Raw genomic sequence first — 26,082 nt, 5'->3', positions numbered from 1 at the left:
TCAAAGTACAGAATTTCTATGGTGACTAAATCCTATCCAAAAGTTCCTTGATAATTAAAAGATATACTTTCATTGCCAATCTGCTATATTAATAGTAGTCTAATCCTATCCATAAATATACCTTTCTAAATTAATTTAATTGGGTATGAAAATAGTGACTGCTCCATCACCACATTTAAGATCCTTTCTTGCAAACCTTAACTCACATAAATATGCCATTCAAATCCATCTGACTATGAAGCATGAGTAAGCCCTGCATGAAGAAAATTTTTTTCAGTAAGACATGTAACTGTGTTTGACTGGGAGGTATTGCCAAGGTTTCTAAGTGTGGAGTACTAGTAGGACACCAAATACATACAGATAACTTGTTTCCAAAAATACCTGTTGTGGGTGTTTTATTTGAAGTGGGAACACTAGTAAATATGACCTAAGGGAACTGCTATTTATTTTTATGTCGGTTACTCTAGCAGAAATCAAGCACTTGTTATATAGCACACCAGAAACTTCTTCAGCCACCTGCTTCTCGGATGCCTAATTGTTCATTCATGTGCAGATCTGAGGTTTTTTGTGCTTTTTTTACAATTGCATAATTTTCAACTTTTTCATAACTTCTGGGGCATGTAACTTTAACCATACTCAGACTGAGAAACCCTCATCCAGCCTCTTCTGCTTCAAGTGCTGTTGGGGTCCTGGCTGCCTTTTAGTTTGGCTTATCCAGCTGGTAGTCCTGAGGCTGGGACCTGGCACACTTAAACAGTCTAGTGGACTTTCTCTGAAGGTGCTTCAGACCTAAACCAACAAGGCAGAATAAGGGAACGAGAAGATCTGTTCATATGAGTGGTTCTTGTGGAACAGGCAGTGGAACACCTATGTTGCCCAATATTTGGGAAGGCTGATTAGCCACGCCCAGGCAGGAGCATCATGTTAACATGACTGTTGTTTCTAGGATCTAAGATACCTGTAAATGAGTTGTGCAGAGATTGAGTCATGTTTCTCTGCTTGGCTCCACCTTGTGCTGTGCAGACATGCCTGGTATCGCAAGGAAGAGCTACCTACCCTATGTTATGCAGCGTTGCTCTGCCTGCAAGAGCACCTGGCTCTCCTGTTCAGCCATCAGTGCTTCACACTGCAGTTTATCATAATCAACTTGTGGTGAACGCTCCACTGAACTTCTTGCCTTCTGTCAGAACCCTAAATGGTTGTTTAAATGTTGTGCTAACATTCTTTGTGGTGGAGACAAGTTCTTAATCCAGTTTGTGAAGGGGATTATCCAGGTTGTGTCTGTTCCTCCAGTCTACCTTACCATGCTTAGTTTTTAATATTGTTGCATAACTTCCAAGATTAATGAAAAAAACCAACAGCAAAATGCATCTTCAGATGCAAGTTGCATTATTCCTGGATTTGGCAAATCGCCTCTGTCCACACAGGTGTCCCACGATCAGTGATAAGACTGACTCAACATACAGATTTAAGAGCAGTGAACAAAATAGGCATTGTGGCAAATATCTGAGACACATAAAAACTCAAGTATTATCAGCACTGGCTTATCTGCAGTATGGCATGCAAGCATCCAATTGCTAGGTTATTTCTGACTGATACGTGTCATGTATTGCATCATTTAAATTGCTAACACTCAGGCGTCTGCACTTGTTTTCCAAGAGGCAAACAACAGAGCCAGCTCTGGGCCTTGGAAGAATAGGCCACTGCCTACTTCATCATCCTGGAGCTGCCTGCCAGGTCTGCCTGGGGATGAGGAGATGATGATTGGCTGTTTTGGCTTGTGCAGCCCTGCCTGCCTATGTGGGAAAGGGATGGAAGGGAGTGGCAAGGTGGGGACCAGTTTTACTGCAGCAAGAGCAGCTCCTCCCTGTAGCAGTTGCCATCGCCTTCCACCTCAGCAATGGCAGGGACAGCAAGTCCTTCCCTTTAGGACTGTTCTGCAGCCCCAGGCCCTTCCTCTTCCACTTCTGTCCTGTAAGATCAGGGGCCTCATGGCCTCCTCTCATCCCCAGTGACCCACAGGGGGTGGGAGGGCCTATGGAAGTCTTGCCTGTCCGAGAACTCTTATCTAGACAGCTTGTCTTCTAAACAAAAATATGTTTTTCAAAATTGTGTTATATCTTTAGAGGGTGCTTTCTGCTGATTTGTCTCTAGCAATTAAATTTGACTTGTAATTGCAAATGAATGTCCATTGTCCAAGTCACTTTGAGAGTAAAATTGCTAACTGGGACAGTCTTCTGTTGTAAAACCAGGGCTGAGATTATATTTGAAACGACTAGGAGATACTGGTGAAAAAACACACTATTAGCAATTAGAATAAAATGAACATTGAATTAATTTTAGGTCCCTTGATATCAGAGCAAGGGATTTCCTTGCACTTTTATATTCTTACCATTTTTAGTTGAATTCTCTGCTTAGGACATCTTTTTGTTTTCTTTCAGCTTAATATTTTACTTTTATCAAGAAGCATACAGATGCAGGGAGGTCATGTTTGCTGTAACACTACTGACAGAAGTGGGTTTTCCAGGAATACCTGATTGAAATTAATTTTATTTCTGGGTGGGAATAATGCACCTCCACATTTTTATCTCAGGAATATATTAACTATTTCCCGTGGAATTACTAAACATGGTATAGTGGGTTGTTATATTGGACGGCCAGCTGCTCTCTCACTCCCCTCCTCAATAATAAGATGGAAAAGCTCATGGGTTGAGATAAAGACAGGGAGATCGCTTACCAATTACCCTCACAGGCAGAACATGCTTGACTTGGGGAAAATTAGTTTAATTTATTGCCAATTAAAATAGAGTTAGTTGGTGAGAATCCAGCCTCCCCAGGCTGCAGTCCTTCAGGACACACCTGCTCCAGCCTGGGCTCTGCAGGGGAATCCCTGCTCCAGTGCCTGCAGCTCCTCCTCCCTCCCTCCCTCCCTGACCTGGGTGCCGGCAAGGCTGTTCCTGACACTTTTTTTCCTCACACCTCACCACTTGTGTGGTGTTTTCCCTGCTCTTAAATAGGTTTCCACAGAGGTGCCACCAGCTTCTCTGATGGGCTCAGCTGTGGTGGGTGGTGGGGCCAGTTGGAACTGGCTGGAACCAGCTGTGTCCAGCAGGAGCAGCCCTGCCCTGTCCTCACAGAGGTGGCCCCTGCTACCAAAACCTGGACATAGACACCCAATACACGAGAATGCTGGAGAAATGTGCCTGAAATTGCTGAATGCCAAACTGTAGAGGTATATCGTCATTAACTAAGTTTGTTTTGGGGACTTCTGCTTACATCTGTGGAAGTCTGGTCTTCATAACTCCCTCCCAGAACACCTACTTGTAGCCAGCTAAACGCAGTACTGAGGAGCTAAGGGAAAGATGGACTGACTGAAGGATGGAAGGGCAGCTGCAGGGATCCCCAGCCTCTAGGTGAATGTCCTTTTGGTAGAGAGGTTTTCACTGTGCAGGCTTTTAGCAACTCATCCTTGTCTTGGTGAGTGTGAACATGCTGATGTGAGAGTCTGTGATCCAGCTTTTCAGTCTTACTAAAGGCTCTTAAAACACTCTGCAAAAAATAAGGTGGCATAATGTTAGTGACCTTCATGCTGAAGACATGAGGTAATTACCCTATTCTGGAAGCTCCTGAGGGGTTTATCACATGCTCCGGCAGTGTTCAGAGAGTTTCTGCACATGCACTGTTGTTAATTCCTTTGAGATTTGAAGCAATACCTAGGATAAATTCAGAAATTTACGCTTTTCTTTGCTCTATAGGTTCTTTCAAATAAATACCCACATCTTATTCCAGGTTGTGCAGCCTTAGGTCCTGCTCCTGGGTCCTCTTTTTCAGTTTTCAACCCTGTTGCTGACTGCAGGGCAGGTGTGATAAGAGATCTTTTACCTTTCTCTACAGCTTGTGAACCCCCTTTGTGTTACAGACCCACCACTGATGAGCTGGAGGCTCTGCAAGAAGCACACCAAAGAGGGCTTTGGGGATTTCTGCCTTTTTATTAAAATCTGCAGGTTGGGATGTTGCAAAATCTCCAGTCAAAAGTGGAGAGGGTGGGAGAGAACAACAGAGCAGCAGGTAGCTATTTGTCAAATGCGTGTGGTTAGTCCAGCAATCAGATGTCACCGCTGAAGCGGGTGAAACAGCCCTCTCGGCAGCAAGTCCAGCTTGACTGTTGAACTTGTGAGTGGGGGCTTAAACTGCTGGCAAGGTCAGCAGTACGTGTGTCGCTAGGCATAGAGCTTGCTCTGGGTGGACCGATGGTCACTCCCTTGCTGGAGATGAGCCACACTGACGTGTGCTTATTGCCCAATATTGCTTGGAGAGAACAGCTACAAAGCAGCACAGTTATGATCAGTGCATCGCCGCAGGGTGGTTATAAACTTCCTGAATGCAATGACAGTGAAGAATTTTTTGGTATGCTGGTTTCCTGCTCTGGTTATGTTTCTGAAACACTGGCTGAGCAACCGGAGGGGTACGGAGGGCGTAATGCAGCCATGGTGCATTTTCTCTCCTGTTGGTCTGCCTGATTCTTTGATTTTTTTTCTGCATTGGATTTATCAAAAACCTTGTTTCATTAAGTGCAGCAAAGTGCACTCCTTCACATACACAGTGGAGTTCAGTAGGAAAGTGCAAGTACCACAGATCAGGGAGCCTGCTTTATAACACTAGAATGTACAAAACACACAGCATACAGAGAATATTTGAACACTAAGGTGACTGTGGAAGATTGCTTACTTATCTGGATGCTTACTGTTTCTCTTGCTTCCCTATCTTATCAGAATTATCTCTTGCTTGCTCAGTCTTACTGTGTTATTTTCTTACCACCTCCTACCTCTCCCACCTCTGAATATAACATGTATTTTGCTTTCTATAAACAAAGCATTGCCCTCACCTGAATTTGCATACCCTTGCTTAATATTTTGGACTTGGATAAGGAACCTGTATGCTGCACAGGTATAATACTGGGATGTTACAAACTGTTATTGCTGTTCCCTACCTTACAGGAGTCGTAAGTTGAGTTTTAAAGGTGCTCCTTTCACTGGTGTGGATGCAAGGTCTGTTCTCAGTTCTGGCACAGACATCCATGAGAATAAGTCATTCACGGTCACACTCTTAAAAGAACTCTGCTTTTTCTTTAGCCACTTAAATGCGGTAGCTGGCTCTATGCAGCAACCACAATAGGAGCTCTGAATCCTTTTGAAAATTTTCCTTTTAATACCTCCCTTTTTCTTGGAGGCATTATGAGGCAGTTGGAAGTGACAGCTATAATAATTATGAAGTAATATAAATGATGGCATCTTCAAAGTCCTGAAATAAATTTATACAGTTCAGCAAGGTTTCCCTCTCGTAGCCATTCATTGTGAGAGTATTAAAACTTAAATGACTTAAGAGACTGTTATGAAGGCAGAGCAAAAAGCAGCATTTTTCAAAACAGGAAGTAGAGCAGAACAATTACTATTTAATGGTACTGGAATTGGAAAATGTATGATGAAGCAGGAGTGTCAAGTTTACTGTGCAGATTGCTACTAGGGCAAGATGCTTCTTGGCAGAGTTTACCCAATTTCTGGTTTTTTTGCTTATACATCTATCCTGGTGATATGAAAGGATTCCAGTAAAAGCTAATCCAATTCTTGGAATCCCCCATCTCTCCCTCCCTTCGCTAATCTAAGGCTTGTTCACAGCACTGCTTCTGTTTTTCCGCTTCAAGGCCAGCAAGATGGTTCTCTCGAAATATCAGAACGTTGCAACCCTTTACAGGCTAGTTACTGCTATGGGACGGTCCTCATTAGGTGAAATAACCCAGAGGTTGTCGCTGCCTTGCAGCATATCCTCTGACAATGCTGCTTTTACTTAAGCAGCCTTGGTTGAGAATGTTTTTTACTACTTTGAAGATCATTATATCAAATATCAGTCAAACCAATATCAAAATTTCTTAGCACAATTAGTGACTGGAAAGACAGCACAGGACCTCAACTTCCACAAGACTAAAATATCTTGATGTATTTGCCAATCACCTCATCCAAATTGACATCAAGAGTAGCTCCCTCTGAATCACATATTATCTCTTATTTTTCTTGTCTTTTCTCTCTCTGTAACCTAAACGCCCAAATTTAAATTTTGCCTGCAGTGAGGTATGTTATACCAAGCATTTCATTTAAAGATGCTCATTTTCCATGGTAGTTTTGAAAAACAAATCTATTTTGAAATTCTTCTGTATGTACTAGCTTATATGATCTGCATCTCTCTATACTTACTGTCCATTTGCCTGGGGCATTTACATGGAAAGAAATTTTCTGTTCCTTAAATGTATCTATAACATCTTCCAGTCTCCTACGTAAATTTATAATCTTTTGCATATGACATTGCAGTTTAGCGTGCAGATGACATCTCCAGCAGAGGTCTGGCTTCAATTGGGGAATCAATGCCATGAGCAGATGAGGTCTTGGAAGACAGCTATTCAGCTTGAATGGGAATTTTTATTATAAAGATTGACAGATGAGAAAATAAAGAGATTTAGGGTATGTGGTGTATGAGCCAAAAAATTCTATTTGCAGGCAAAGTGTACCATGATTATTCATTCCTTCTTGAAACCTTCTGTAGGTTAAAAAATGCTCTTAATTCAAAGTGAAATGGATTTTGAATATTTTCAGTATGCTAAATTGTTCAGGCGGGCACTTAACTGTGATGTTCCTGTTCACTTCTGTGCTGACACTGCCCTACCCAATTAACAATGCTGGTAATATAACCACTGCGTTTTTTGCCTTTTGGATGGCCGGTGCTTTTGGCCCTTTTGCCTCTTTGTTGCAGCTTCTCTTTACTGGATCTTTTTTCCATTTATATTTTAATCTGAGTGCTTGTAGTTCTGTGGTTTTCCTGAACAGTATTTTGTAGCCCAGATTTTTATAAAGCATTTCTAGAGGTTCAGTGTGCTCTTTAAAAATCATAGCCTGCTTAGATCTGGTGGAAGCCTTGGCGGGGGGGTTGGGGGGGGAAGTGTTTGTCAGGTTTATTTTCAAGAGAGCAAAGACTTGCAGTGAATATTATTGTGAGATTGAAATGTAAATGTCCATTTCCTCTCTATAATCCCTTGCAAGAAATTGAACTGTCCTTTACATTAGCTTTTGCCTGGGTATATAGTACTTGGGAACCTACTAGCTCTCAGGAGAGAATTGCCTTTAGCTTAAATCAGAATAACTCACCGATGCTGGATCTTCCATAATTCTGGCAGCGAAAGACACCGCAGATTTTTCTTCATTGTCACCAAGTTCAGTGGCTGCCTCTTGTTTACTAAAGAGAAGCTAGACTTGCTAAAAAAGTTGTGATATTTAGCAACATTAGTTACAGTCACTACATCACCTTGCTGCTTTGCGTTCTGCCTTTGCTCACTGACAAATGACAGAGTAGTACAAGCAATATGTAACTTGGCTTTTTTTGTTTTGATAAGGACAGGATCTAAGTGATTTTTTTTTTCCCCAAGCAGAATACAAACAAGCAAAACGAGGGTCAGTGCAATCGGGTAATCTGGTACAGATTCGCCCCCTCATTTCTGAACCAAAGTTCAAACTTCTTTGAACTTTTTCATATCTCGAACTGAGTGATGCAACCTTGTTTTAAAAGTCAAGTGGTGGGGATTTGCCACTTCTGTAGTGATATCTGTCATCCTGGCTTACGATGCTCTGACATTCCCGTTTCAGGAGCTTGTGCTATTTGTGAAAATGAACTGAGTTACCGCAGTCAAGACATGATCCAAGTTTTTATTTACTTGTTTTCTGTGGAGGTGGATGCAATAGTATGTCCTAAACACAAGCTCTGTTTTGAATGCAGGAATACAGACGATAAAACAAAGCTCCCAGCCATGGTAGGATCCAAGAGGCATCTTCACAGTCCTCCTAGTCAAGCCTTAATCCAGAACAATAACAAGCCATATTATGTTTGTTCAAAACCTTGGGCAGGTTTTCATAAGATCTGTTAGTTGAGAAAAAACAATAGACGTTTTTATCTTTGCTAGACTGGCTGTGTAAAGAGCCCACTGTTTAAAGAGCCCTCCAGTGCCAGCTTGCAGAAGGTGGGGGAAGTGTTAAAAGTGCAGGTGTTGTTATGCCTGATACTGTCTTTTGCAAAAGCTATAGGTCTGTTACCTATATGAGGAGCTATGCTGAGGGTTAGGGTGGCAGAGCTCATTTTATCCTTCAAGGCACAGGTCACAGAATTTAGGAAAACTGATGTTAGTACAGATGAGTGTCTCATCTTGACTTTTGTTGTACGGTCAATCCCACTTCTGAATTGAAAATTTGGGGATTTTTTTAGCATTTCTGCTAGGGACTCAGGTATTGAAAAGGCTCAAGAATCCAGCTTATTGCTCGCAGCGTTAGAAGGGGCTGCTGTCAACAGGGGTCTAAACCTACGTTCTGTTTTCTGTGCAGGTAGGTTGTTTTGATGTAATTATAGGGTTAGATATAGGATTAAGGTTTGGTACTGTGGTGCTGAAGGTGTCTCAAAATAATGAACAGTGCCTTATGTTTTACTCCAAGGAATGATTTTTTCTGGCCTGAATCAATGTTTGCTTTGGTTTTGGGTCAATTTTGACACAAATTGACCCAATTTTGGAAAATCAAGGTTGAAGATTCCATTTCTTCTGGATTCTGAACAGTACACAGAAATGGGAGGTGGCTGGTGCAGATAAAGGCTGATGTCAGTGTTCCCTGAGTGGGGAACAGTTCTCTGGGTACAACTGAGGATATAGCTAAGGGCTTTGGAGGTGGCCTTTATTGTGTTTGTGTTTGGTTGTGGGGTTGTTGGGGTTTTTTTTACCATGCTAGCTGACTAGGTTAAAATATCAGCTTCTCTGCATCCAGTCTAAGGACTCTACCATGCTCATTCCTATCTCATCAGATGATCTTTACCCTGCGGAAAAAGTGAGGAACCAAATCACAGCTGCAGCTTTTCAAAATCATAAAAGAGGGAAATATGTGTGTATGTACTTATTTATTTATTTTCTCTCCCATTTCTGTATTTTATGCTGAGGCTATGAAGCCTATTGAACTTTTTTTTTGAGCCCTTAAGGTATATCCAATGTCACTCAGACATCAAAGCTCCAGAGCCGAAATGGAAAGAGAAAAACCAAATTGCATTTAAAGGTTAATAAAATAATGCTTGTGTTTTCTGTTGTCACAGAATACTAAAGAGAAAAACATTACCTTCATCTTTACAAAGGCGAACAGAAAATAGAGAAATGTGAAGTCAGCTGCGATTAGCTTAGCCTTTGTTCTAAAAATGATACATCCTTGTGTTATATCAGAGACAGGATGGGCTCTTGAAGCTCTACTTTTTTGTTTTGCCAGATACTAAATGATCTCAGCAGCCACTGATAAGTCTATTGTAGTTTATGAGAGTTTATTACTTCTAATTTAAAACTAAAGGTTTAACCTAATATGAGAATTTCCTGTCTTTATTCTCTGGGAATCTGGCTGGCTTTTGCGTGTGTAAAGCTGAATACTACCATCCTTACACTGCACAAATTAGCTATGCTTATAGTAGGCACGAAGAATAAAATTAGGGATGTTATAGCCATACAGCAGAATTGCATGAATAGAACCAGCCCCTTTGACTCATATGGCTGAGTTTAACTTTGGTCTCACTCTGTCCTCAAAGCACAGATGCAGTTCTGTGGGTGTAACTGAGGAGGGAACAGAGCTTGTAACTTGGAAGCTATACAGTGTGTGAAAACAAGTTAAAACTCCAGAAGACTTACCGGTTCTTTTAAAGTTTTATCCTTCTTTGATACATACCAAGCCCGGAACAGCAGCTAAACATTTCCTTCCTGTGTCTTGTCACTCTGCAGGCCAAAACCCTACATTGCTAAGTGGAATCAAGATCCTCTGGGACTTTCAGTACTGTGTCTCACCTTATTCATGAAACAGAGGTCTCTGAAGCCTAGGAGAGCAGAAAGTATTAGTGGAGTGATAAAAGCTTGTGAAGTCTGCTGAATTATTTGAAATTCCTCCTGTGGTGAGGTCCAAGTACCAATCTGACTGATTCACCAAGCTTTGGGTCTTACTTTAAAAAAAAAAAAGAAGAAAAAAGACAGACATGTCATGGTAGCTAGGAGGACCAGCTGAATCCACTAAGCAGGATACTGGCAAAATTTGCAATGCATTTAATAATTATTCCTTTTCCCAGGAGTATTATAAAGTGATCTGTTGAGTGCATCTGCTTGTTCTATTTCTGTTTCTTAGCCTGAGATTCCTAACACAGGAGGCAATAACCCTGCATCGTGTTAGATCATATCATGTCACACTGAATGTTGACCTTGGCTGACATAACGTGACATGCTACAGTTGAAGTAATGTAATGTGAGCCAATGTATCATGCGCTTAATGTTAATCTGAAGTTATTATCTGTGAACATAGCAAAAGGTTTGGATAGTGTGTTGTATGGAACTGCCCTCTGTTCCTCAGGCAATCTGAGCTGCACGTGTTCAAGCTAACAACCAAAAACAACAGAGAGAAAGAAGAGGGGCAAAAGCTAGACAAGTGTTTCTATGAGAGTTAGTAATAAAGATACTGATCAGTATAGTATGGGTCTGCAGCTAATCTACTAAAAGACATTGTATCCCCCTTGACACCACAATAACTGCAGCAGAAGTGTGACCGTGCAACAAGAGCCCTGGTTATCAATCAGTTGCACTCTTGGGAGTTTTTGGTATAGAAAGCTGTTCATATACATTTCTGAGTAGACTTGTTGCTGAATACATTCATTGATATTACTTTAGTTAAAACAGTTAATGTAAATGTTGGGCCTTATGAAGTTAATAAATTTTATAACATTTCCTTTGTTCATACTCTTTCTTGATCTTTTGATCCACTGCAAAATCCATTACAACCCACTATATGGGTTGATCGTTGTTATTTTCCTAGGGAGACTCAGAGAAAACTGTGTGTCGTCTTGGAAGATATTTTGTAAATTACATGTCAGATTAAAGCATGCCTGCAAAGTAATTGCTTGAATTTAAATATTTTTTAAAAATAATATTCAGTGCTAGACTTGCCTATTGTTTCTTCAGTGGTTTAGCAGTGCTCAGAGCCCATTTCTGTTTCTCCCATCATGTGCTCCTGTAACAGGATCATGTTCTTTAATGTGATCGCTGGCTGACTTCTTTGTGCCACCTTCATTCTTATTCAGCAGCTCTAACTGACAGGGGATATTATTCTTGACTTTTTGTTAGGCCAGTATTTTCAGTCCTTGGTGCTTAAAAATTAGCCTTATAAAGCTGTAATTGCGCATCTGCTTTGGTGAAAGCACTAGGCAGCCCAAGTTGGATGCATTTTAGAAACGAGCTAACAGTGTACCTAGTGGCCTAATTTGATGAATGTTGGCATGTAGATTCGCTGCAGATGATAATCAAACATTGGCTTTATTTCAACTATGGGAAAAAGGAACTAAAAAAAGAAAAAAAGTACCTGGGTACACAGGAGTTTTGAATGCTGTAAATCTTGAGTGCCATAAATCAGGCTTTGGAGTACCATAGAGCACCTAGTAAGAAAAATGGAAGCTATATCTTCTTCCTTTGGAGAAATGCCTTTCCTTACTCTGAACTGCCCTTTTGATCATAGATCAGTGCTGCATTCTTGGCTATACTGAGCCTGATAATCCTCGCATTGAAAATAACTAAAAATTCCCATTCTCTCCAGGAGCACAGGTCTAGACAGTAGGTAGTACAGTAGCAGTGTTTGTGGGTGAAACTTTCTTCTATATAATCTAAAAATCCTCAAGACTTTCCTCATTAAAATTATTTAATGAAACCTATGTTGTCTCTTGTCCTTTTAGTTTTCTCTGTTCCTGTTAATCTTTAAAACCATGGGCTGGTGATAGAAATAGTTTCAAAGTTTACAGTAGGAAGAGTAGCACTGCCCTTACCTAATAAGATGAAGTAAAGGGCAATAATTTGTCCTTGTCACTGCCAATATTCTAAAAAAGTAATTAAAAATAAAGAAAATTACATGTATTTTCTCTGGCTCTGGACTAGACTCAGCTGTGTTGCAGACTTTCCCTGAACCAGGTTTAACTAGCAAGCAATGGGAGGGAGGTGATGATCTGATATGGGTGCTTTGCTGTAGATTATTGTGGGGTCTGGATCAAAAAACAGGAGAAAAGATGAAGCAGTGTAGTGACAGGTTTGCAAAGAAAGTAAAGGCTTATTTCATACACGTTTCCTGCTTTCTGTTTAAAAGGCGCATGGGAAAATTCATTTATTTTGCCAGAATTAAGGAGACTTTGAGATTGTCAGTTGCCAGGCTCAAGTGGGTCATCAAAGCACAGAACTCAGAAAGCTTAATGCAAAATCTTAATGTATTTAATGTAACTCAAAATTGGGAACTATGGAGAAACCCGGTAATTTTGAACTCTAATTTCCAGAGAGGAGCATCATTCCAGACTTGAATGCAGTCAGGAATAAAAAGATATTTTCTTCAAATGTCAAGCTGAAGAAACACAGCGACAGCACTGCAAGGACAGAACTATTGCGAATGAATTTTCAACTCTTTAGTACATAAATCAGCAATTACGCTAATTAAACATGTATAGAGAAAAGGGCTCTAGCCCTTTCTAAGTAGTGCTGCTCAGCAAAAGGGGTATCAGTTGAATAAAATATTGGAGGAAAGGCCATAAAATGGCATGCAGCAGATTGTCGATGACACCTGGAGTTGCCAAAGAAGGATAGAGCGAGTGTGAGGAAGAAATTGCATTTCTGTGTACAGTAACCTCTGACCAGCCAGATAAATCACAGCTAGTCAGAAGTTATTCCAGCGCTGGAAACTCTAGGGCAGCATGCAAGGTAGAGTCACTTGAGCTGCTGTCAGAGGTCTTCTATTTGGGGAAAAAAGTACAAAAAGAAGCTTCCTGAGAGAAATAGGATGATGGAATTAAGAGAAGTTATATAAAAACTCAAGGGGTGCAGGGAAGTGTAACTTGTGGCTTTTTTCCCATTACTTTATTCCCTCCTCTTTGAAGTTAGTAATACCATGAACATACTGTAAGACTAAGAGCAGTTAAGTATTCAGAGAAAAGAAACAGTCCCTTTACAAGGGAAGTGGTAAAGGTCTAAGGAAATTAATGTCTCTACAATTGGAAATTCTTTGTGGAACAGAATGACTTGCATGATTGATTTAGAAATTATTACATATAGAGTCAGTCAAGCAAATAATTCACAAGAATCTTTGTCCCAAAGTAAAGTCTAATAGTACACGTTCCCCCCGCCCTTGCCACATCCCACTGAAGTCAGCATGACTTTGCAGACATGTGTCATGGGACTGGGTCTAGAAAAGGAATAAAACCAAATACCTCTGGAAGAATGTTCCAGAAATAACATGGGACTACATTTGGAAGAGGTTGTGGAGAATGAGGAGTTTCATTGCACTTCCAGAAAGGGTCGGACGTGTTCCCTCTTCTTTCCCCAAAACAACAAAACTATCAAAAGACTCATAAAAACTCTCTTCCCAAATAATTTAGTCTGATGATATTCTCATACTTCACTTCCTTCATTTGCCTTTTAAAATTTCTAGTATTCATAGGTAGTAATTCAGCTGCCCAGAGACACATGCCTCTGCAATCCATGGCTTGCTGAGGTATGTCATACGCAAGGATCTAGGCTTGATCCCGCCAGGGCATTGCTGCTGTGTTTCCCCACACTACAAAGGTATCAAACGATGCCAGTTCCTTTCTCTATTAACTCTCTTGCTCACTAACATTAAAAAAGTACTTTCTAGCCAAAAGATGCTGAAAGCTAACCTCACCCCTCCCACCCAGGCTAGCTTTTTTGCTCTGGTAGGAGGCAGTGAGTGTGCTGAGTAATGGCTGTGACAGGCTGTGCTTCAGAAGTGAATAGTGCCCTGTCTTAACAGTTAAGAGATCTTTTCTGACAGTTTTGTGTTTGTGTGTACACTGTGCAAATGATAAATGTTGTCCATCTGCAAAGCCTCGTCCCTGCTGAAGGATCTCAAAGCTCACACAAAACAGTTCACATGTAGGACCATCAAAATTCAGTTAAGCTGTTCTTGAGAAGCTCAGAAATTGTTCTCCTAAAGCCCACATAAAAACAGGTTCTCAGTTTTTCAAGTCTACTTGAAGATGAAGGTGGAATTAAAAATCCACAGGCATTGCATTCCCTTTGCAAAGAAGGGAAAAAGCAGATGGAGTTGCTTTTTGTGTGTGCTTAAAAGCAATGAAAACTTGTCGATATTTTTCATTTGAATTTTCATGAAGAGCTAAGAAACTCTGCTGATGCTGGAGGGGGCAGGAAAATGTTGTGACTTTTACTGGCAGAGAATTATTTGAACGGTTATTGACAAAGAGCACAGTGCATGGAATGTGCTTGGGCTAAGCAGAGTGAAGATGTTTGACGTATTGGCAATAGAGTGCAGGGTCAGGGGGTGACAGATTAATGTTGTGTTTCACAGTCCAAGCTAATATTCACTGCATGCCTTTGTACGCTCTTTGTTATTGCACACACTTGGACAAACTGGCTCTGGGTTAGTTAAACCTATGCACTGATTCTAGCATGAAGATGGCTTATTTTGGTTTAATCGATTGGACACAAGTGTGAAGTAAATCTAAATAAGCTATTCTTAGACTACATTGAGAGCGTCACACAGGAGTTTGCATTATTTTAATTAAAATCAATTAAATTTCTTAACTGAATTCAGGGCAACAGTGAGTGCAAGGAGGAGGGAGTTGTTCCAAGCTCAGTGATTTGCAGCAGCCTGTGACCGTGACCACTGTGGCCTAACCACGAACACACGTCACAGCCAGGTCCAGTGGCTCTGGGTATGCTTGGAAAATCTCAAGGCAGCAGGCAGAGATTACCAGAAGGAAAAAAACAACCCATGAACCCCTTAAAACCCCACCTTTTGGCTTGATGCTGTCCCTGGCTGGCTGCTTCTGGCCTGCTCCCTGGAACAAGTAACAAAAATTACTCTGCTTCCAGCAGCAGAAACCAGAAAGCCAGTGGATACTTTTCAACCCCACAGATACTTTTAAAGAATGGGAGGTAAAGGAACGAAATGGAAAACAGATGATAGACAGAGGCTGGCGAGAACAGAAGGAATGCAGTGCAGGCAGCCCGTTCGTCTCAGAGTAGCTGACATGCATGCCCGTGGAAGTGGCCAAGCCTGTCTGCAACAGTGTCTTAAAAAAATGGAATAGTAATGCCTCTCTTCTGGAAGGTGCCGAGCACTTTGGCTTCGTAGCATGACTGTGCTGTGTAGGACTCAGCCTCCAGTAACAGGCATTTCACATAGCTGCGCAGCCAAGGACTACTGTGGTAGAAGTTTGCATGGGAGGAATGTACAGAACATGGAACTGCATGCCAGTCTCTGCAGTGCCTGGTGAGATGGGCACACGTGTGAGAAACAGCTCTGGGGGTTTGTGAAAGCAGAACACAGTCAGAAAGCTCCAGTTGCTGAGTCCTGATTTCCAAATTCCTCTAGCACCTGGTTGAAGTATAGTTCTATGTGGATTTCATCTCTATGTTGAAACACGTGCACAGACTTTTACATGTTTATGTTTTGTATCCAGAGCTGTTGTTTTGAAGGCAAAGAGCCCTTCTCCAGTGTGGTTCCCTGTGTTGTACCTATTTCATAGATGAGGAGCTGACAATAGCAGATTAATGATGAGAAATTTTCTTCTGCTGACCCCAGATCATATTCCTTAGCAAGAACTTGCAAATACCCATGAAACAGCAGCAAAGGGAGAGCCCACAGTGGGAATGGCTATGGGATTCAGATACTGGCACATTCACTGGTATGTTGGAAGTGATGCGATGCCTCTGACAGAAATAACATGGGTGGGTATAGATCCCCTCTTTGAGGTCCAGGCAAGTACAGACATGAGGAAAACACAGGGGAGAGTTTATCCAAGCTCCATTCAAAATGCAAATCAAAATGAGCAGTATTTGATTACAACCATCTGAGAGTGTGACATGGATGTCTGGCTGAGTTAGGAAGGCTTTGCTTTGGAAAGACACCACCTGGTTCTTGAGTAAGAATAGCTGGAGCATATTGCAGTAACTACATAGCTGTAAGTGTGCTAAGAGGCTTGTACCACCTTAATAACACTGTGTGTCTACGTGGTGATCCCACTCTTAAAGAGCTTACGTGAGGAGAATGAGCTGTGATGATGGTTTAAGGCCATTTTTTCTATCAATATAGCACTGTTTCTGTGTTGGGAGACATTTTGCTACTGCTCCAGATTGCACACCTAACTGCAGTAGCTACATAGGTAGAGAAGCTCTCTGCAAACCAAGCAAACACCCAGCACGAAAAGTGCACTGCAGCAGTGGTGAGCACCAGTCACTGGGGTTGGCTGCTGCTCAGGGGCCTCCGTCCCTCTGCACTCAAATGCTGTGATTGCAACCCCGGCTTCTGCTGAAATCAGGGAGTTTGCCATTAATGCCAGTAAAGGTCACCCCTGAAATGCTCAGATGGCCTCATCTACACGTCTTTTTCCATCCCCACTCCCCAAAGGCCCTTGGAGAAGGTCGAATGGTGGTTAGCAGTTGACTTCCCTTCTTGTGCTTGCTCTGCTCCATGGTATCTGAGCATGTCACCTGTGCATTATCACATGTTATAACTTCTTGTTTTAACAGAAACAACTAAAAACTTGTTAACCAATATAATTTTTATTAGAAGAAAAACAACTGATATAGGCAAACGAATTTTCTGTATATTTTCAAGCTTTTCAGTTGTTGTTGACAGACTATGCAATTTAAAAAAAGAAATCAGCTTCTTCCCAGGACCTTTTATAAAGAGGCCTTGTCCAGCTCAGAATTTAGGAAATGTAGCCTATTTTCTGAGTCTTGCAGTCGAGGTCAGCCTGTCTGTGATTGCGAGTATCACTAGACTTTGGCACTGTGCTGATTTAAGCCCTAGGGCATGCATTTAAATTGTCACATATAGTGTGTCTCATACTGACATCTTCTTCTGGAGAAGTGAAGGATAATACAGCACTTGTGCTGCAGAGTAAGACAGTGCTCTCTCCTCAAGCATGAAAATTGTCTGCAAATTTCAGACATGTTTTCCTTGATTGTGGCCGCTAATCAAGGCAAAGTTCATTTTACTAGGGGATGAACAATGCTTGGCAGTGTAGTGAATGTTAATGCAGTTAATTATTCCTAATGCCATGTCTGTCCTCTGAAGAGTTCAATATCTCTAGACAAGGCTTTAATGATCCACAGCCACCCTGTGGTTTCACCCAGGGAATATTGCCTCCTCAGACCAGTTTGTAATAAGCTGTCCCTCAGTCTGCACTGTCCCCCTGCTTTGTGGCATATCACATCTGTAAGGGTAAAGTTGGGTGGGTGGTTTTAAATGGACTTCACTTTGTTACAGAACTGATGGTTATATGGTGCTTTCTATTGTCTCTGGTTTCTTTACACTCTGTATAAAAGCTTTGGATGGTGTTGAGTGGGGAACCTAAAAATAGAACCCCCCCCCAAACATTTATCCACACAGGGGAATCGATAATAGTGTTCCAGGTCCCCATGGTGCTCAGTGTCAGTGGATTCCCTAGGACGTGCAATAGGAAAGCAAGCCTTAACTAACTTGTACACTGATTGGAAAAACTTATCTTTGATAACACCTGTTTGCTGATACACTTCTGTTGTACCTTAGTAATAGTGATATCTTTCTCTAAGTGGTGGCTTTTATTAGATCAACTTAGTTTAGAACTTCACGTTAGGGTGTCTGGGAAATCTTAATTTTAAAATTGTATATCCCTACATATAAACAACTTCTCTCATACTTAAAACAAGAGAAAGTTGTCAGAGAAATCATCTGCCTAACTATTTTTCTGTAGTTGAAAACTATGTTTTGTTTTGAAGTGTGTCAGTTTCTAGACAGGTCCTGTAAATTGAGAAGATTTGTCTGTTTTACCCTGAATACACTCTCTTTGCTGTGAGGAGATTATTGACAGACCACATTTCTTTATCTGTATCTATCCTGTACTAGTCCTTTGTGTCATAATTTACAGCTGTGGCTTTGTTGTTATTTTTGTTTTGAAAAAGCCAGTGATTTGAATTGCCTTAATTTTGGAAGTTGTACCCCCAGTGAATGTGTGGTTTGTTGATAGCTGAGTGTAGTGCTACCTTGACCAGGAGCTCCAAGTAAGGCACCGCAATGCAGACATGTAAAGAAACAACACTGAAAATAAGCCGCTTTGCAGAGAGCAGATGGGTGGAGCTTGGGTGACTGATTCTACCTCTGCACAATAAGCTGCTTTCTCCATTCAGCTCCCACTGTGCTTTCTTTGACTATCCTGAACTGAACCAGATACCCATTCTTAAGCTCCTACCGATGTAGCTGGGAATACTGGCGTAGCAATGACTTGAGAAGTGAACCCTCTGGGCTGGGTCCAGCCTCCATTAGAACACTCTGACTTTACTAGAATTGCATCCCACTATATTGTAAAGAAGTTTTGGAAATGTTCTGTTAAAAAGTACTCATTTTTTTAAAAGGAAAAATATCTAAGGGGATCTCAGACATCCTAGAGGGGTTGTTATTGAAAGTTCTCATACAGAACTTTAAAGTAAAAAAAATGTTCAGCGAGAAGCCGTAGTTAAAAATTGGCTTCAAGGAACAGAGAATGATTAATGAAGTTCCTCTTATTTAGTGCACTAAGCCTTCTTGAGATTTAAATGTCTGCTATGGAAAATGTCCACAATTTGGAGTGAATTATTTATAAAAGAAATTAGGCAACATACAGGACTTGTTGTTTCTGTTCAGAGCAGAAGATAAAAAGCTTCTAGATTTTTAAATTATTATTATTTTATTTCTAAGTCTATTTTCTTACTGAATTCTTGACATATGTACTGTTAATTAGGCAGTAATGATTTTCTTTAATTTGCACTGCAAATTACACCAATACTTATGCTTTTATTCTCAGAATATATTTTGTTAACTGACCTTGGGTTTAATGTAGAATACAAAATGAGAAAGAATTGTTAAGTTCCAGTTGACGCTGTGAGATTCCTAGGGAGTTCTGCTTTTGCTAAGTTTTTAATTTTAATTTTGGAGACACCAACAAAGATATACAACAGAAAGGTTTTAACTAAGTATATTACTTTGACAGAAGTCACTGGGTTCTACAATTAATTCTCACCAGTAGATCAATGGACTTCATAAGCTGCAAGTCATTCTGACAAGATGAAACAAATACAATCATTAGTGAAATCGTGATAATTTGGAACAACGGGCTGTGAAACTAGGTCAGTTTACATCTTCTTTGAAATATTTTTTCCTCCATAGTATTTCATACTTGACTAATCTTGATAATGCACTTTACATTTTTGGTGACTGATCCTATGCTAATTTAAACTCACATTGTATGCATAAATTCAGAACAACATAGGGAGATGTTTCAGCATGATGATAAAAAAATTTTAACAAGTGAATTTGACTGAAATATTTTTCTGTTAGAATATATGTTTTATTCTAGCCTGAAGAATGTAAAGGGAATCTAATTTTTGTTGTTTAGAGATAGGTATTTTAATGACTTTGAGCTTTTTTTTTCCTGTCCCAGTGAAATACTGTAATTGGGCAGGTTACTTGGAAGAATAAGGTCTTTTAGAGCTGCTCATCCAAACCAGTACAGGCAACTGCTGGGAATACTTCTCTCAGGAGTGTCTATAGTAATTTATTGCTCCCAGTCCTGCTCCTACTGATGTCGGTGGTAAAACTATTATTGACTTCAGTATGAAAAGTGTGAGTCCCATTTTCTTCATATGTTACTATTTAGATTTTATGATATTTATTGGTTCATATATGCAATTTCAGGTATTTTCTACTCAGTTCTGTAGAACCCTTCCATTAGGAGAGTGTATAAAACTGCCAACCCCTTCTTCATATACTGCTTATCGTCCTTTGTCCTTATCATTTCTTCACCATAGATGGCTCACAGATTTTCGGAGGTAAAGAAAATTTTTATAAAGGCTTATTGTGGAGGAAGGTTGCTGACAATTGCTAGTATGCTGTAAACAGTTTTGGAAAATAAGAACTCAATTTTTTTTGTTTCCAGTAACATAAAGTTTGATTCAAGATTAGATAGCTGTTTTCCTGACTCAGTGATATATTCTGTCTGTCTCTCTCTCTCTCCTCTCTCTTTTTTTCTTTCTTTTTTACAAATTTGAATTGAATATTTGTTAGGCTGGCTGCTTGTAAATAATAATAATAATAATAATAATAATAATAATAAGAGTGAGTGCCTGGGGTGTAGTGTAAATTTAATGAGAGACAAATAATACACACACATATATATAATATTTGGAAGGTTTTGGATTTCAGTTCCTGTCTTATGTTTGCCTCTGCTTTCCACTAATTATGCAATTATTAATTACCACTTTGGGGGAACAGAAAAAAAGTTTAGTTTAAAATTAGTACTGTCTTAAGAAGAAGAAAAGAAGAAATTTATTGACACTTTCTGTTAATAATGTCTGAAGTACTGAATCTGTAGGACTTGAACTAGCTTATTAAGTTAACTTTTCAAAGGTGCTGAGCGCTGACATCTCTCTTGCCCCACACATGAATCTGCAGAACACTTGGCTGCTTATGTTAAATACTCCCCCAACCTGTGTAAGGGATAAAGTCAAATTAAAATCCATAGACTAGGTATTTTATCTCGTCTTCATTTTCCATCCTTTTTCTCGATGAATGTTTTTCCATGTGGCATAAAATGACACCTAAGAGACATAATAAGGATAAATGTAGGGCAATGTAACAATATTTATTATCCTTTGTAATACAACAGGAAGAGTTGGTGGTTGCTCAGAGACAGGTTTCCAGATCACACTGTTTCTGGTAGGCTTACAGTCCAGAGAGACCAGAAACAATCCAGCTCAGTAGGTTATGGCCTTTCCAGAAGAATTTCACTCTGTAGAGACTGAATGGTGCAATATCAGCAGTCATAAATGCCCTTGGGAATACCTAATTAAGGACAAGGTACTGTTAGTATATTATCGGATTTTGAAGTAGTAGTAAATGACATACTATGTTGTAATTTTCTGGTGTTATGATAATATAGCTGCAACCTGACCATGCCCCCTTTTGTAGATTTGCTTGCTTTCACAGTTCAATTTTTAGTACATCTCCTGAGAATCTGGCTAGGTACAAACCCTCACACTTGTCACCTTCATGGAAGTCTGATTCTCTAACCAATTACAAGTTCAAAACAGGAACCACCTCTGGCTGTGTGGCAGTGTGGGATACTAGCATGCAAATAATAATAGATTATAACCAAGAGAAAAGAATTTGCTTCCATTGCTGGAAGCTATTTTTTTGTTTTGTTTTTGGGTTTTTTATTTGTTTGTTTGTTTTTGCAGGCTTTTTCGTTTGTGGGTGAATTTTTTTTTTTTTTAAGAAAAAAAAAAAGACACTTTCCTAAGCAGGTATTTTCAACCTTCCAAATTTTACTGAAATGTTAATACCTGCTCTCACTATTCCTTGCACTTCAAGATTTTCCACTATAGCGTGTTGTCCCACATACTCACTGAACATTTGTATTTCAGCCAAACATATGCATGTGCACTGAGTGGAGTGCAGAAGTGTCGTGAGCCATTGTTTCGCACAAAGAGAAAAAACCCAGGTGCTGCACTGTATTTTCCGATATAGCCCAAGCAGCGCAAGCTCGTGTGAAAATGGAAGTCTTTGAAATGTGAATGGGTTTCTTTGGGTATCATTGTCCTGTCTGCTACTAAACTTCAGCTAGGCACAGATGTGTGGGGCAGGGGGGGGTTCACTGTGATGACATACCATGAGGGTTTCTTTTGGCAGGCTAGGAAAAATTACAATGTGAATAAAGGGAACTTGTTTAGTTCAGATGAAGACTCTATTAATGAGCCCCATTATCCCTATTTTTGGAGAGTGTTAGATTTTTTTTAAATATATACAATGCTGTATTATTTTTTATTACAGCAGCATTCACTGGTCACTTTTATCTTTGTGTGTGAATTTCTAATTATACATGTTAGACGAGTGATCTTTACTGTAAATAGTAATGTGGTTTTCTTTCACTTGATCTGTCTGTACTGGATTCTGTTTCATTGTTCGCTTTCTTCATCACAGTATCTTGCTTATTTTATCTTTCAACAGACATTTCTTTAAATCCTCTCGCATGGTCCTCCCCTCCCCCTTGTAACTTTTTGAAAAGGGCTTCATCTGAGCAGGCAGTTTCATTTGTCTTTTGATCTATGTTTTGATGGATGTTCATTCACTTCTGGTAGTAAGCCCAGTACTGAGATCTTTATTCAAGGCCAAAATGTGGGGGCATGACTGCAACTTCTGGGTAAGGCTCTTATCTACGTTTCCCTAGAGCTACTGGGGAGCTTGGGGACCAGAGATGCTGGTTACTTAATTGTGAGGCTTTCAAAGGGAGGATATTAGCAATTTCCAATCTTTCAGGTGATTCCTCTTGAAAGCTGAACAATGGAAGTGTTGGTAACCACCAGCCACTTCTGGAAACCTGGAGTTTTCATCCCTTGGGTGCACTGCAAGAGGAAGTGCTTGCCTTGCTCTGGCCTCACAGCATTGGATCTCTCTCTGTCCATGCAGTGGCACGGTTAGTCTGCACATGAGAGCAAATGGCACTTGATGCCTTCTGATGGTCCCACTGTGCCTCATCATTGAGCTCTTTCTTCCATGTCCTTACTGAGGTATTCTCAAGAGCAGACAGAGAACATGAATAAAGAAGGCAGAGGCTGGCCCAGAAAAGTGATTTGAAAGGTTTGTAAACCCAAGGAGTATTAACACCAGCTTTGGGAGAGGGAATACAAATTCTGAAAGCAAACAGAAGAATCACTTACCTACCTGGAGATGATAAATAGGGAAAACCAGTAGTCGTTCAAACCTAAGCCCCTCCCTGCATCCCTAAACCAAAATAAAACTGATTTGCAGAGATGACCAGTGACAGAAATTCAGGTATTTGTTTTGTTCAGACTATTTTTCTGTAGGTCCTCAGATGCAAAATCAAAGTCAGATCCATTTCTCCTGTACAAATGCGAGTAACTTAAACCCAGCATTTGTATGTTAAACAACTTGTTTAATATAGCATTAGCATTCGGAGAGTCACAATGAGGCTTTGAGGTTAACATCCCATTAAGATGAATGGGAGATGTTCATACCTCAGGCTGTAGATTCAACAAGACAGCAGAGCATTGATTTACATAGTGAAGGCTATATCTTGGCAAACCAGAAGGGCTGCAGACATAATTTTTCTAAAGGGAAGCTTCAATTCCAGTGAACACATTACAGTCTGCAAAAGGCCCCAGATCAGCAGAGAGCCACTGGAGCTGGGTAGCCGCTGGCTGTAACTTTAAACTGAAAGACATCAAATGGGGTTTTCACTATAAAAGTTGAGATCTCAGCCAGGTGCTCCCCACTCCTATCTTGAGACTCACTTTGCTTCCCCTCACCCCCTTTCTCCTAGAACTGATTTTCTGATATGAAATGTAGGCGAAGGACTCGGTGACCTTTATTGACCTTAATATTATGCACATTTTTGTTGCCTTTTTTAACCAGTATGACTCCCTATTTATGCTTAATCTTTAGCTTCCCCCTTTCTTCCATATGTTTTTTATTCTCTCTTATGTTGATGTATTATCACATTAATTCCTTTCCTTCCTTAGGTCTGTATTTTTCCCCACAGGACCTCTTCCGCTTGTCTGTTTTCTTGCTTGCTGTCCTTGCTGTCTGGCACACTATAATTTTTTTCTTACTCACTGTTCTCCAAAGGAGCTTCTCTTTGGACAGCCATATGTATGGATGCGGATTTTCTTTAGATCTCTCCACATAAGCTCTCCCTTGCAGCTGAATAAGGCCCTCCTGCAAATTCCAGGATGCTTCTGCCTTGGGCACACAGAGGAGCAAGACAGCCAGAATTTTGCAGTAAAGTCAAACCGCAGCCATTGTGCCTGTGTGTTTTGCAGTTGAAAGCGTTCATAGTCTTTCTAGCACATGCTGGCTTGATTTGGGCACCAGTCTGGAGTGCAAATGAATGTGGCTGCATTTTAGTTCCAGTTGGTTACATCGCAAAACCAAAGCATTGCCGTTTGGCCTGGCTGGGGATTCAACAGCCACTGGGAAGGGAATAGCGGGGCACTAATGCTGAGGTGTATTTGGCAGGGATAAGGCTTCCCCAGCAGCAGCTGCTTGTACTATGCTGCAGATATTGCTTATGTCTTTTGTCACTGAAGTCACTCGATTCTTCTGAGTAATTACTAGAATTATCAGCTTGTAGCAAGAGAGCCTAAGCAGAATATTTTCTTTTCTGAAGGACTTCTAACTGCTTGTGAATTTTGCTTTGCAGTAATGCGTTCATTTTTTACTAGTCCAGCTTGTGTAATTAATTAATCAGTCATAGATAAGAGATAGAACTTGAAGCTTTTGTTTTTCTGACAGATATTGCTACATACCTTGATTTCTTAATTTTTTCTCTTTGTAGAGCTGGAACAAGGGTCACTCACTTTATTAATGACTCCCTGATGCATTGCTTTCAACAGCTCAGCCATCACTGTACGTCACACAGCCATGCCTTTGAAACTTGATATAGTTACTGTCTAATAAGCTTCATTTTCTGTACCACTAGCTTGTGTTCTATAGTGTGAGTTTCCCAAGCATGGTACTGAGCAATTTTAGGAAATGCTGATACAACTGTAGTAATTTTCCTCAATTTGTTCCTGACAAAGAACTCGCTTCAAAATTGAGTTGGCTTCCTTTTTGTTCGAAACACTGGTAAACACAATTAGCCTCATTAACCCTGGTTTCTGTTTCATAACAGAAAATTAGCCTACAATCACTGGTTTGCTGGAAAGCACTGTTGTAATTAGTCCTCAACAGTCTGATATGAAAATCCATCGTGTTTTTAATTTCTCTGACATGTCAGTGTATACAGAAAACATGCCTGATTTCTCACTTATCTTGGGGATTGAGATAAAGTCAAGGACCAAGTCCTTGGCTGGCTTAGACTGCTGTTGAACTGATTGGACAAACATCTGTCAAGAGTGTCATAGGTGCATTGGTCCCACTGTGCGGGAGGGCAGTAGGTGATTTCTGGAGGTCCTCTCTGCCCCTGCAAGTCTGTGGAGTTCTGACCCTTCAAAGAGCATGAGACCAAAACAAGGACCATTTAAATCCTGGCCCTGCTGACTGAATATTTTTCCTTACTAGTCCTCCCAAAATGCTGTATTATTCCAGATTTATGCCAGAGAAGAGCTCTGCCTTGTTCCAGCTTTGATGGCAGTGGCATTGAAGCCAGTGCTTTTTTACCAACATAGCAATGGACTGACTCAAGGATGAATCAGGCTAATTATTCTTAAACCTCTGTAGATAATCTGAAATTGGTTGATCAGGAGAGACTTATCATCACCTTTAGGTCCTGCATCGCTCCAGTGAATATGTCAAGGACTGTGATTACATTCTCATGAAGCAACTAAGTTTTTCAAGACTGTTACTCCAGTCAGAGAGGAACGCTGTAGGTCATGTGGATTGTTAAGCCATTAGCTGGTACATGGTACATCACACTCTCAGAGGTTCACAGAACTAGTGCTGCTGCTCAGTGATAAATACTAGATCAAACCACTATGAACTGGTCTCCAGATTATATGAGGCTCTTACCCAGCCAATGCAGAGCAGAAATAGAGGAGGTCTGTGTACACTTGTGTGTGGAAGCGAACCCAAGAACTTCTCTGGGAATTTGGGTACATCACTTAGGCCAAATCACATTCCCCTGTGAAATGACTGAGATTTAAGTAAATGCAGATGTCTTTCTTTGCATTAGGAATGAGAAGATGAACTTATTAGTTTGAATTCAGTATAAAAACTCTAAGGGCAACTCCTAATAATGCTCTGTTCTTTCCATACCTCTTATCATTCAGGAAAGAGAGACGGTGATTGCCTGCCTCTGGATGTGGCATGAGTGTCTTCAGTGAAGGATGTTTTATAAATGCTTTGTAGTAATTTAGTGAAAGACAAGAGAAATTATTTGTATAATTACAGCATCTTAATTCTTGCATGCGGGACAGAGGGCAGGTTTAGAAATGCTTCTATGGCT

Source organism: Balearica regulorum, chromosome 12 (assembly GCF_011004875.1).
Source record: "Balearica regulorum gibbericeps isolate bBalReg1 chromosome 12, bBalReg1.pri, whole genome shotgun sequence".
Lineage (NCBI taxonomy): Eukaryota > Metazoa > Chordata > Aves > Gruiformes > Gruidae > Balearica > Balearica regulorum.
This window is presented reverse-complemented; position numbering follows the sequence as displayed.